This window comes from Balaenoptera acutorostrata, chromosome 7 (assembly GCF_949987535.1).
Source record: "Balaenoptera acutorostrata chromosome 7, mBalAcu1.1, whole genome shotgun sequence".
Taxonomy (NCBI): Eukaryota; Metazoa; Chordata; class Mammalia; order Artiodactyla; family Balaenopteridae; genus Balaenoptera; species Balaenoptera acutorostrata.
The window spans coordinates 34,735,694-34,747,652 of NC_080070.1; the positions used below are offsets into that span (position 1 = coordinate 34,735,694).

At 37.1% G+C, this 11,959-nt stretch overlaps 1 pseudogene; it reads right to left on the bottom strand.

The window, feature by feature from the left end:
* Positions 1–3,472: 3,472 nt before the first annotated feature.
* LOC103009781 (zinc finger and SCAN domain-containing protein 5B-like) lies at positions 3,473–9,906 on the bottom strand (annotated as a pseudogene).
* Between the last annotated feature and the right edge of the window lie 2,053 nt (positions 9,907–11,959).

Consider the following 11,959-nt stretch of genomic DNA (forward strand, 5'->3'; position numbering starts at 1 on the left):
GAGTCATGTACCACAATATTCATTGCAGCTCTATTTACAATAGCCAGAACAGGGAAGTAACCTAAGTGTTCATCGACTGATGAATGGATAAAGAAGATGTGGCACATATATACAATGGAATATTACTCAGCCATAAAACGAAATGAAATTGAGTTATTTGTAGTGAGGTGGATGGACCTAGAGTCTGTCATACAGAGTGAAGTAAGTCAGAAAGAGAAAAACAAATACAGTATGCTAACACATAGATATGGAATGTAAAAAAAAAAAAGGTTCTGAAGAACCTAGAGACAGGACAGTAATAAAGACGCAGACATAGAGAATGGACTTGAGGACACTGGGAGGGGAAGGGTAAGCTGAGAGGAAGTGAGAGAGTGGCATGGACTTATATATACTACCAAATGTAAAAGAGATAGCTAGTGGGAAGCGGCCGCATAGCCCAGGGAGAGCAGCTCAGTGCTTTGTGACCACCTAGAGGGGTGGGATAGGGAGGGTGAGAGGGAGAAGCAAGAGGGAGGAGATATGGGGATATATGTATATGTATAGCTCATTTACTTTGTTATAAAGCAGAAACTAACAGACCATTGTAAAGCAATTATACTCCAATAAAGATGTTAAAAAAAAAAAAAAGAATTCTTTGAGAAAAATAACCACAAGAACAATACACGATATATGACATGAGAAGCTTATTGACATGATACCCAATATACCTTACATATAACCTTAAGTTTAGGCTTTTTCTATGTTTATTCTTCAGAAATTTAGGTTGCCTTTACCATAGCCAAAAGATTTATTTCAAATGTCTATAAATTCAAGGTTCATTTCTTATTCCCTTAATACTCCATTAGTTTTGCCCATTAGTCTATAAATAATTCATAAAAATTACATGTTCTTTACATTTTAAACCAGATTTTAATAAATCTAGTGCCATTGTTTCCACTGTGCTCAAATAATTATTTACACTTATGTCACAGGAAGTAAACATTAGACCCAAGACCTGGACTTTTGCATGAAGAACATTTGGAGCCCCTTTCACACAACTAAATTTGAAGTAGTCCAGTAAGAAAAAACAGAGTATGGTAGATTTTTATGTGAGATCCTGTTTTTCAGATATTCAAGAAATTTTCTATATACATTCAGTTTCAGAGATAATTTATTATTTTAATGTGTTGCTAGTCCTTTCTTAATGCAAATATAACTTTTTTTTTTTGTAAATTTAGCATCCTTTTATAAGAAAAAGAAATTTGGGGGCATACTTATGTTTTTAAAAATTCTTGATTTAACGGTAGCAATCTTGAAAAATAAATCTACAACTATTTCTTATAAACACTTCAAACTCTGAGGAAGATGAAAGCTAAACAAAGAACAATATTCTTTTGAGTCATATATTTATAAAAAAGGAACCATAAAGCACTACTGCACAGGCACACACTGCCTGGATTGCAGGTGAGGCTGATTTGAGGCTGGGGTGGTGAACGTGCTCACTGTGCTATTCCCAGAGAGCCTCAGGGCACAGCCCTCCTGACCTGGCCTGGAGGGTGTGAGTGAACCTTGCCTACAAGCCACCAGAGCACAGTGGGAATGAAACTTCCTCCATCTGGACGGCAGAGGTAGAGATGGCTCAGTGAAGAGGGTTCACAGACTATACTTCTCCTAACTAACTTTAAAAAAAAAAAATGGTAAGAAAGTTAGCAGCAGCCTAAGAAGAAAAAGGCAGTCTTCTCTTCATAAATTTGGAAAGTGGCAAGCTGAGAGAGAGGGGAATCCTTTCAAAATATGTCATTCCTTTATGCAAAACCCTCCAATGGCTTCCCATCTTCCTCAAAGTAAAAGCCCAAGTGTCTTCTGGGGCTCCCACCACCTATCTGACCTCACAGCCAACCAGTCACCTTGGCCTCCTCACTGTGCCTCGGTTATGCCGATCACTTTCCCAGTGCTGGGCTTTTGCACTTAGATATTCTCTGCCTGGAGAGTTCTTCCCCTCAGAGCTCACTTACCACCAACTTTCTTCTGGTTTATGCTCTGTCACCATATCAGAAGTCCTTTCCGACCACCCTATCCAAAACAGCAAGCCCTGTAACTCTCTATTATGCTTCATTTTTCTTCACCACATTTATACACCTGACTTATGTATGTTTTGTTATTTATTCATTGTTATCTCATTCCCACTAGAAGGTAATCTTCATGAGGCAGAAACTTTGTTAATTTTTTTTTTCACTGATATAAACCTAAAATGGTGCTCGCCACAGAATTGACACAAAAAAATATGTGTTGAATAAATGAGTAAATTCTGATGTGGCACAGAGTTCTAACCCTGTTTCCATTCTGCAGAAACAATACTCAGTTAATATTGTGAATCCACAACATCGTGACATTCTCACCAACTTCTTCCACAGGGAGGGAAGTGGACTGAGGAGGCATCCTTGGAAAGTCAAGAGATAAATACAGGAAACATTTTGAGTGCATAAGCTCTCACTGCAAGATCTCAGCAAAGGCAAGATGTTGGGCATTTCCAGGAATGTGTACTAAGTGGATAGACCAGAAGAAGGTTGCAGGAGTGAATGCATCCCTGGCTGGGTGCAGGGGCCCTGCTAAAGTATCTTTAGTAACAGTATTTCAGGAGGGAAACAAAGTATGTGACTTCATTTAAGCATTTCTTCCTTGGTACCTTCAGTATACAGAAAATAGAAAGAGAGATTCAGATCTCAAAATTCAGATCTTTAAGTGTCATACCAAGAGATAAGGAGAGTGGCTATCGAATAGATTTTACTATACAATATCCACATTGTCATGTTACAAAAGAACAAGATGTAGAAATGTGATCCATCAAACAATAGCTGGATAAATCTACATATAGATGAGGAACAAGGTATGCAAGAGACAAAATAATGAGCTCAGTCTGGAGAAGAAAACCAGAGAATGGAAGACAATTTATGCGAGTGCCTTGAGTTTATTTAAAAAAAAAAAAACCTTGTAAAATTATGAATTCAAAAATAATTATGTAAGATGACATTAAAATAATAAAACAGTAAGATGACATTAAGGGGGAGATTACTACACTAAGTAAGCAAATTGTTAACCACAACACTACTGGACAATTAATAAAATGGAAAAAGCAATATATACAGCTGGAAATCTAAATTCTGGTACAGTGAAAATTTTTATTTAATTAATTTATTTATTTTCAGTAGCTCAGTTTAATGATGAAACATTGAAAACTCATGACTTGCACTCACTGGAAGAAGAATAGCAACATAAACCTAAAAAACTTATAATAAAACAAAGGGCTATAATGAAGCAAAAACAAAAACTTATAGGGAAGATAAGTAATTTTTCAAAGATCCTCATAATTAATATTTATGGAACTCCTATTATGTTCCAGAAACCTCGTTAGGTGCTCAACATGTCATACATCATTTTTACAACCGGTTAACTTCCTTCTTGGAGCACAATGGACTTGGACCTGATGGTGGAATCATTGGGAAGTCATTTTTAAATGTGTTTTTTCATGGTGTTTAAAAGTTACCAGCTGACAGAAGGTGCTGTTACACTAGGGACATGTATATGGTTTTAGTCCAGAGTGGGTTTGTCAGTGAATGTTGAGGTTCCCTTTGTGGCTTAAAGCTTTCTCAAAGTCTTCACGTTGGTACGGCTTCTCCTTTGTGTGGATCTTCTTGTGAGCAGGCAGGGTAGAGTTGTGGGTGAACTCCTTGGTGCAGAGTTCACAACAGTATGGCTTCTCGCCTGTGTGGATTCACTGGTGAACTCGGAGATCTGAAGGCTGCATGAAAGCTTTGGGGCAGATATTGCATTTAAAGGGTCTCTCTCCTGTGTGTGTCCTCTGGTGAATGACAAACTGAGGTTTATAATGAAATTTTTTGTTTGCATACCCTACATTCATATGGTGTCTGTGGCTTCTTTTCCAATATGATGACCGGTTGGTCCCACGGTGCTTGGTGAAAGAACTGAATTTGACCCAAGTTGTCCTGAGAATTCTCCTTTGTCCAAATATGTGGCTCCTTCTTGAGGCACTTCTTGGGAAATGGAACTGTTGTCCCGTTTTCTTTTGGAACTTCTTAGACTCTTCTGAGAGTCTCTTTTGTGTCCACTCCAAGTCAAAACTTCCCTCTCAGGACCCTTCAGAAGCTGAGGCTCCTCAGATTTAAGTATTCTTGTCTCTTCCCTGTCTTCCATCAGACCCTTCTCCAATTTCTGTTTCAGCTGTAGATCCTCCAGTTTACCTTTTTCAGGAATGGTCTCTGGCAGGAGAATATTCTGTCCCTTCTGTCATCTGAATGTATCTCACTCATAGAAGGTTCAGGCTTCCTGAATAAGTTTCTCCCATTGCCCATGTCACTGATCTCAGCTTCCACCATCTGAACATTTGAATTTTGCAGAAGAAACTTCTCTCCTTGTAAGCTGACTATGGTCTATTTTGGGGTTTCTTGTTATTTCTTAGCGTGTCCTCCAGTTCTTTGCAACTCTCCACACCACTTTCCTTGACTAAGACCTGGAACTCCTGCAACAAGAACATCATAAACTGCTCCATCACCAGCTTATCCATAATCTGCTCGTTGGTGTGAAGATCTGGCCTCAGCCACAGATGGCAGAGCGCACAGTCTCCTCAAATCCTTGAAGGGTCAGATTCCATCAAGCTGGTAAAAGCTCTGAATCTAATGTGCCAAGTCTCAGAGTTGTAGTCTTGCTTTTCAGTGTGTTCCTTGGGATGCTACAGACACTGGTGGCTCTCTGATCCAGGGCTGTCTTGAGGTTTTCTGTGACTCCGTGAAAATGTCTGGTCTGTGGCTGTACTTATTGGAGAATTTTCCAATATAACTCTTAGCAAAATGTTCTATAACTGGTGCCTAATTGAGACCTATCAAAAGGGATTTACTCTGGTTTTCCTTAGTAGCATAATAGATTCACTGTTTATTCAGAAGTCTCCTTTGAATCCTCTTGCCTTCAGCCTCCTTGAGTCTAGGACTGGATCTTAAATTGTTTCTTGAGCTGAAATGTCTCTATTTATATAGAGTGGTCGAAACTCCTAGCCTCTCTTCCCATTACCTCATCAGCCCAATGACTAGTTTAAGGCCATGGAAGGAACCATTTTAGATGATCTGAATGGATTAAATTTCCCGTTGAAACTCCACCAAAAGAAAAAATAATTTATTAAATAAATCTATATATTGGTTTTATTGTAGGCTATTTATTATATTATTTATTGTAGAGTTTTATTTATTGTATTTAGTGGCTACAAGATTGGTTTTTTCTAGTCTAGTGAATTTTTTATCATATGCCTGCAGTGTTTGAAGGAGGTAAGGGATATAAATCCAAAAGTTTTAACCAAATTGGGTCACCTACTCTTTTTTCCTTTTTACAAATGTAAATGAGTCTTAAAAGATTTTATCTAAAATCAGTTGACAAGGCGAAGTGTGAGAAGAACATATTTTCTGAGTAGGCATTTAGAAAAACAGAGGTTGTACACCATAGAGAAAAAGAATAACGTCATATAATTTAGAAATCCTTACTTTTCCTAAATGCCTAAGGCAGCAGTATCTTAACAAGTAAAGAATGTGTGAAGAGTTGGTGGGCTGATATCAAATCAGTAATTTAATCTAGCTCAAACAAAGCTTTAACATAGTAATTCTAAGATGCTGAAAAATAGCAAAGAAAGTTTAAAACATCATTAATATTCCTCATGCATCAAAAATTACTTTTCATTTTTCAGTGAAAATGTATGTATAAACACATTTTCTTTATCCACTTCTCTGTCAATGAACATTTTGTTTGTTTTTGTTTTTTGCTAACTTTATTTGGGTAACTTTTTATTGTTTTATGTTTTTCTATTGAGGTATATTTGATTTATAATATTATATTAGTTTCAGATGTATAACAAAGTGATTCAAAATTTTTATAGATTATACTTCATTTAAAGTAATTACAAGATATTTGCTGTATTCCCTGTACCATACAATGTATCCTTGTAGCTTATTTATTTTGTACATAGTAGTTTGTATCTCTTAATCTCCTACCCCTGTCTTGCCACTCCCTCCCCCCTTCCCTATCCCCACTGGTAACCATTAGTTTGTTCTTTTTTTTCTTTTTTTAAAAATTAATTAATTTATTTATTTTTGGCTGTGTTGGGTCTTCGTTTCTGTGCGAGGGCTTTCTCTAGTTGCGGCGAGCGGGGGCCACTCTTCATCGCGGTGCGCGGGCCTCTCACTATTGCGGCCTCTCTTGTTGCGGAGCACAAGCTCCAGACGCGCAGGCTCAGTAGTTGTGGCTCACGGGATTAGTTGCTCCGTGGCATGTGGGATCCTCCCAGGCCAGGGCTTGAACCCATGTCCCCTGCATTAGCAGGCAGACTCTCAACCACTGCGCCACCAGGGAAGCCCCATTAGTTTGTTCTTTATGTGAGTCTGTTTCTGTTTTGTTATATTCACTCATTTATTTTATTTTTTAGATTTCACATATAAGTGATAACATACAATATTTGTCTTCCTCTGTCTGACTTACTTCATTAAGCATAATACCCTCCAGGTCCATCCATGTTTTTACAAATGGCAAAATTTCATTCCTTTTTATGGCTGAGTAGTATTCCATTGTGTGTGTGTGTGCATTTGTGTGTGTATACCACATCTTCTTTATCCATTCATCTATTGATGGACACTTAGGTTGCTTCCATATCTTGGCTACTATATATAATGCTGCTATGAACATTGGGGTGCATGTATATTTTCAAATTAATGTTTTTGTTTTCTTCAGATATATACCTAGGAGTGGAATTGCTGGATCATATGGTAGTTCTATTTTTAGTTTTTTGAGAAACCTCCATATTGTTTTCTACAGTGGCTGCACTAATTTACATTCCCACCAACAGTGTACAAGGATTCTCTTTTCTTCATATCCTTGCCAACATTTGTTATTTGTGGTCCTTTTGGTAATAGTCATTCTGAGGTGTGAGGTAATATCTCCTTGTGGTTTTGATTTGCATTTCTCTGATGATTAGCAATGTTGAGCATCTTTTCATGTGCCTGTTGGCCATCTGTATATCTTCCTTGGAAAATGTCTATTCAGGTCTTTTGCCCATGTTTTTAATCAGGTAATTTGTTTTTTTGATATTGAGTTGTATGAGCTGTTTATATATTTTGGCAATTAACCCCTGGTCATATCATTTGCAAATAGTTTCTCCCATTCAGTAGGCTGTCTAAAAGCTTTTAAGTTTAATTAGGTCCCATTTGTTTATTTTTGCTTTTGTTTCCTTTGCCTTAGGAGACAGATCCAAAAAAATATTGCTGCGATTTATGTCAGAGTATTCTGCCTGTTTCTTCTAGGAGTTTTATGGTTTCAGGTCTCACATTTAGGTCTTTAATCCATTTTGAGTTAACTTTTGTAAATTTCATCTTTTTTTTTTTTGTATATACATATAGCTGTCCAGTTTTCCCAGCACCACTTATTGAAGAGACTGTCTTTTTCTCATTGTATATTCTTGCCTTCTTTAATTGACCATAAGTGTGTGGGTTTATTTCTGTGCTCTCTATTCTGTTCCATTGATCTATGTGTCTGTTTTTGTGCCAGTACTGTACTATTTTGATGACTGTAGCTTTGTAATATAGTCTGAAGTCAGGGCGCATGATACCTCCAGCTCTGTTCTTCTTTCTCAAAATTGTTTTGGCTATTTGGGGTCTTCTTTGTTTCCATATAAATTTAAAATTCCTTTTTCTAGTTCTGTGAAAAATGCCTTTGGTATTTTGATAGGGATTGCATTGAATCTGCAGATTGCCTTGGGTAGTATTGTTATTTTAAGAGTATTAATTCTTCCAATCCAGGAACACGGTATATCTTTCCATCTGTTTGTTTTGTCTTCAATTTCTTTTATCAGTGTCTTATAGTTTTCTGAGTACAGATCTTTTACCTCCATAGTTAGATTTATTCCTAGGTATTTTATTCTTTTTGATGCAATTGTAAATGGAATTGTTTCCTTAATTTTTCTTCCTGATCGTTCATTGTTACAGTATAGAAATGCAACAGATTTCTGTATATTAATTTTGTATCTTGCAACTTTGCTGAATTCATTGATGAGCTCTAGTAGTTTTTTGGTGGCATCTTAACTGAGTAAGCAAATTGTTAACTACAACACTACTGTACAATAAATAAAATGGAAAAGGCCATATATATACAGCTTGAAATCTAAATTCTGGCACAGTGGGAAAATTTTAGGTAACCACAGTGCCCACAGGGATTAAAATAATTAGAGAAATGATGATAGATATACAGGGTGAACAAATAAAATTCAATATAAGAATTCTAGGTGTCCCTAAAATAGCAATGCCAACAGAAGACATATAAAGTTATTTAAAATACATAATAGAGGAAATTTCCTCTGAAATGAAGCATAAAGTCTGCAGATCATGAAAAAATAATAAAGAACAATCAATACTTAGATAAATGGTATTGAAATAATTAAACTTTAAGAAAGAAGAAAATAATTCTTCACACACTTAGAAAACAAAGAAAGTTACTCATGAGAGCAGGAATTAAGACAGCTTTTGTCTTGTCTCTAGTAGTATTCAATGTCAGGAGACAGAGGAATAATGTCTGCAGAATTTTGAAGTCAGAGATTTTAACCAGAAATATTATACCATGCGAAAATATTATTTATTTATAAAAGTCACAGGCAAATTTTCAAACATAGGAGAATGCAGGGAATATAGAATCTATGAGTCCTTCTGGAAAACCCTATTTAATAGCAACTTTTTTTCAGCCTTATTAAGGTATAATTGATAAATAAAATAATAAGATATTTAAATAGTATGTCATGATGATTTGATATACAGATACATTGTGAAAGGATTCCTCCCATCTAGTTAATTAACACATCCATAACCTCACATATTTATCTTTGTGGGTGGGGGGGTTGGTAAGAACATTTTAGTTCTACTTTCTTAGCAAATTTCAATTATACAATACATTATTATCAACTGTAGTTACTAGTTATACATTAGATCTTCAGACCTTATTCACTAATATCAACCTTTAATGAAGTTGAAAGTTATTTCTTTTAAAACAATATAATCTGTTTCTCGAAAGAAAGATCACAAAGAAGCCTGCTTCAAACCCAGATACCAGGTATCTGTAATTGCAGCATCAATGAAATTGGAATAGCTGGATTCTGTTCTTAGTACCACTATTGATGAGTTGTGTTATCTTGGAAGGTTGTTCAGCTTCTATGTGACTCAAGGGGGGGCATGAGTCAGCTGATTTCTACAGATATCTTTAAAACCTAAATTTCTGTGAAATAACTAGAAAGCTTGTTGTTTTATACATTGTAGCAAAAGGTTTGCTAATGTAGCAGTCTAAAAACTGGTTGTACTAATTTTGAGGGGTTTTCAACATTATTTGTGGAATCAAGTTTTGAAAAACCATCCAGATTTAAGGTGCTGGGGGCATTCATTACAAGACAGAAGGTACTATATCTTAATTTTAATTTGGATAGCTCTTACTTTCTAAATTTATAAAATACTCATACTGAGGAAACAAAACAAAACAAAAAAACAACTAAAATAACAACAACCTGGAAAATACAAAGCAGTCATTTGGGAAAATGGTTCTCAGACAATTTTGTCTGTAACTTTTCTTAAGTATTTGTGTAATTATTTCCCTTTTCCCTACATTTTTGTTTTCCTTTTTTATTCACCTCCCTCCAAGATCACAGCCGGGACTACTCTTATATAAAGAAAGAGAAGGCACAGTTCATGCTTCCATTACCATGGATTCTTGACTTTATAGATCTCAACAGAAATGGAGATGGGAGGCCGAAGAGGCCGAGGAGGCCAGTCTGCCCCTTCGCCTGACCTCAACGCTGCCACCACCAGCCACACCTTCGAGGTCAGCCCCATGGGTCTCCATCACCCACTCAGAACTAGGCTCTAATCCCCTTATATATCAGAACTCCAGTTGGAGGGACTCTGAATTAGCCTAACCGCAGATCCACAATTAGAGATCTCTTAACTGGGAGGGAAGTGAGAACAAAATCAATGTCTCCATTCTTCACATGTTTTTTATAGGTATCTTATTTACTATAGTGACCATGCTCAGTACTGAGATTTTCACCTCTTTAAATAACTAACCACTTCTCACCACCTAAAATTAAGCTAACAAAGTGAAAGAAAACAAACCCAACATTTGGTAAATACCTTTTTGAATACCTATTATGTGCCAAATATTTTCAAATATACCTTATTTTGCTTTCTCAACAATTTGTCTCCTTGTTTATAGTTGGGGAAATTGAGACTAAGAAAGGTTTGATGACTTGCCTAAGGACACTCAGCTTGTAAATGAGAGAGTCATAATTTGAACCCCAAACCTCCTCATTTCAATTTCAGCTGTTTCCAACTCTATGGAAGCTGCCCTGGAAAAGACCCTCAAATGCATGTCTCTCAGCCCTGTCTGCTGAAGAAGCATTGTCACCTGGGAAACTTAGCACATATATCAACACCTTAGCCTCATCACAGAGAACCTAATTTAATTGGTTGGGGCAGTAGGAGACAGAAAAAGGTATTCTTAACCTCCCCCCCAACACTGCCAAGTGTAATATGTAGCCAGAGTGATCCATTGTTTCTTATATTTACCAAGTTCAGTTGCTTTCAAAAGAAGTACGTTTTGAATTGTTGGGGGAGGGGTATATAGTTAGATCAGTAGTATGGTAAGCACTGCTATTTCCTAGGCTGGCATGATTTACTCAAGGCCACTACTTGTTAAAACTCTGACATTTCTTTTATAGCTTGACCAGCACACATTCCTGTATTGTTGTTTTGGAGCTCCCACACAACTCATTAATTACTGGAATAATGCCCCAGAAACAAACTTTAACACATTATATTAATCATTTCATTTTAATTCAGAAATACTTTACTCTGAATTTTTAAGGAACAGAAAACAAAACTGACCATCTAAATCCCAATCCAGCACCAGGGTTCAGCTTTCTACAGCAAATGTGATTAGACAAATCTCCACAGGTTAGGATCACCAGAGAGTTGGCCAAAGTGAGAAACAAACCCCCAGCAATAAGGACGGGGCTGAGAGCATGGGCCCTGTGTTGTAAGGACTATCACCATTATACAAGGAGAGCCTTGGAAGAGGAGTTCACCCAGGCTTCCGGATGCTCCAGAATCAAGAACGAGCCGGAACAAAGCCACACTCTATGAGTCATATTGATTCAGACTTCTGAGCCAATCAGAAAGCTGTGCCTAGAGTGTTTATATTATTAGATGAGAGAAAGTCTCATGGATCATCTAATAAAAATCTGCCATTTTACTGATGAGGATAATGAAGATCAGACATAAAAAGTGACTTGCACGAGGTGCAGACTAGATAGAATCCAGGATTCTGGCCTCCAAATCTGTTCAACTGTCACCAGCCCATGCCATGCCAACCCCTAGCATTCTGTTTGCACACAAACACGTCTTCTGTTTGCTCCTAGTATTCAAGTTTTCTTTTTTCCACCTTTTTAAATAGGTTTCTTCATCTCTTGATTCCTTAGGTATGGAATCCTAAGTCCCACACACTGAGGAGTCAGCTACATTGAATAAAAATATGGCCATGGACTGATTGGCCAAATCTACTCTTACCCGAGCTCCCACGGTGAATGACCTTGCTGGGTTTTACTCCCACTTTTTTTCCAGGGAGATCAGCATCACCTCAGCTACTTCAAAGCAGATCTAACATTCCAGCCAAGGGAATGACTGTTTCTTCTGGGCGTGTTTCTGTGAGCACGGCTTGTTGTTTTCAGCAACCTCCCTATGAGTTTCTGGAGTATGAAGACAGCTTTCTTCTGAAGAAACCACTGGCCTACATATTTCTATTAAAAAAAAGAGGGGTGCGGGGAATGCTGTAACAAGCAATATAAAGTCTCAGACAGTTTCCTAGTTAGCTTTCTGCCTGAACTTTATCTGCCTGTCTG